Genomic DNA, 2,738 nt, shown 5'->3' on the forward strand with positions numbered 1-2,738 from the left:
TCATGATAAGATGCTCACCAAAGCGAGGCAAAATATTGCAGTGCAGAGAGAAGACCTGTCCTCTAGTCCTGTGGGAACTGTGTGCACGTGTGTGTATGTATGTATGCATGTGTAAATCATTTAGCCTTTCTGATTCTGTTTGCTCTTCTATGAATAAAATAATATTCTTAGAATTCAAGATGTCACTGATGGGAAGATACATCATAATTTTCAGGTAGCATTAAAAAAGGAAAAAAAAATGATGCCAAATAAACCGACAAAACCTGACAAATCCTTTTATCATTTAGAATTATTAATTATTTTTGTAGTTGAAAGATTTTTTTTTGATTTAGATATAAATTTTTGTCAAATTTTACTCATGTATACAGAAAATGGGAAATGGAGATAATTAGGTAAGATATTCCTAATATTTCTTTGGTATCAGCTTTTTAGATTCACTTTCGAATCAGATTTATCACTGCTTATGGATGTGGAAGCAGCATTTTTAAAAAGAATACATTACTGTTATTATAAACTTTCCCAAAGCTTCTGACATCTATTTACAAGTTTTTACGCTGTAGCTTTTTCATCTTACCAAAAGGTATCAACAGGAAGTTTCCGTACAATAAGCACAACTCAAGTGGGTCTGAAATGACATGGGTTTGGAATTTTCTAGTCTTGCCATCAGAAATAAGTAAAAGTCTGTACAATTTTATCCTGTTCCTTGCTTGACTAACAAAAATTGCAAAATACTATCCAATTTCAAAGCTGCTAAAATGTGACATAAAAGTGTGTTTCTTAAAATATTGATTTAAAAAGACAAATGAGGTGGTTCTGAGTTTGTAAAATGACTTAGTAAATTTTAAACATCATGCCTCTGTAATGCTTTTTTATTTAGGTATTTCCATGTTCACTTGCAATAATAAGAGAGGTAGCTGTGAAGAATATTATGCCTGCTAGGTTCTGGAAGAGAAATATCAGACTCAGAGTTCAAGATAGCTCTTTGAGGAGAGTTATTTTTAGGGATCAAAGTGGTTACCTTTCCCCTGGTAGAGCATCAGAAATTCAAGAGTATTTGCATTCTTTTAGGGAACACATGTGTTAAAAACACAAACAGCCTGAAAACAGGGATATGTTAATCTATGAGTAGTCAATAACACCTTGGGTTAAGGTTGTTTATCAGAATAATTATGGAATCGACAGCCTAGTTAGAGAGGAACTAATCCGTAGACATGTAATAGGAAGGGAATAATAGGAAAGTAATAAACCTTAATGGTTTTGAGATGGACAACTGATTCTGGAAATCTTTTCCGTACCTATCAATTCATATTTTCAGGATGTTTAAAGAAAATAATTGTGTATTTAAAGAAAATAATTGTAAAACAATGTAAAACAATGATGCTATAGTAGCATAGTGGATAAGGAATAGGTGGCTTCCTTAGTATGACTTTTGGAAATTTCCTGTACTTGCTGTATCTCTCACCCTGCCCATCCACAGTGGTGAGGATAAACATATGGACATGCGTCCATGTGCATGCCTTTCACTTCGTTCTCTGTGGCTTCCCTCGTGGTTGTCAAATGAATGCTGCTGTTTCTGGTGTCACATCTAGACACAATAACACTGAAGACAAGAAGATAGGATGTTTCTTTCTTCTGTTTTACTTTAAGGGAGAGGAAACATTTCCCAGATGCCTCATGGCTCATTGATGAGGGCTGAATCATGTTCTCTTTCTTAACCCATCACTGGCAAGAGAAGGGGTTTCTTGTGATCACCTTCCCAACTAGAATTCATTCCAGAATCACTTGTAAGAGATGGATGCCCTGAGTAGATAGGAATTCTGTCAACACAGAAGTAAGTGGGAATGCCTGTAAACTGGACCACTTAACAGTAATGCTGTATTATCCCATGGGATTTTTAGAGAGCTAAATGATATGACTCCTGTAAAGTACTTAGTAATAATGATGGCAATGATGAACACTTCTGTGATGCTTGGTGTGTGTAGCACATTGTCCTATATATATATAAATGTATAATATACATTGGAGAAGGAAATGGCAACCCACTCCAGTGTTCTTGCCTGGAGAATTCCAGGGACGGTGGAGCCTGGTAGGCTGCCGTCTATGGGGTCACACAGAGTTGGACATGACTGAAGTGACTTAGCAGCAGTAGCAGCATGATATATATATATATATATATATATATATGTGTGTGTGTGTGTGTATGTGTGTGTGTGTATATATATATATATATGGAGAAGGACATGGCAACCCACTCCAGGATTCTTGCCTGGAGAATCCCCATGGACAGAGGAGCCTGGTGAGCTACAATCCATGGGGTCACAAAGAGTTGGACACAACTGAGCAGCTAAGCACACGCATACACATATATATGCATATATATATATACACACACATGCACATATATATATATACAGCTTTTTATATATAGCAATTCTTACAAAAGCCCATGAGGCATTTGTCTTATTGTTATCTCTGTTTTACAGATGTGGAAACTGGACACAAAGAGGTTAAATAATTTGCCCAGGTTTCACAGGTTGTAAGTGGCTTCACCAGGTTTAGAATCCTGCAGTCTGGTCCAACAGTGCATGTGCTTAACCATAGTCTTAAAAAATAGAAGAGTTCAATCCTTGTTAACTATTTCTGTCTTCTCCTTGGATCTAGGTTACTCCAGCAACCTTTATAGCATTTTCTTGTCTTCTTGTTCTGTCCTTTGAAGAGATGGAGAGATACATTTTAAA

The sequence above is a fragment of the Ovis aries genome, chromosome 5 (assembly GCF_016772045.2).
Source record: "Ovis aries strain OAR_USU_Benz2616 breed Rambouillet chromosome 5, ARS-UI_Ramb_v3.0, whole genome shotgun sequence".
Lineage (NCBI taxonomy): Eukaryota > Metazoa > Chordata > Mammalia > Artiodactyla > Bovidae > Ovis > Ovis aries.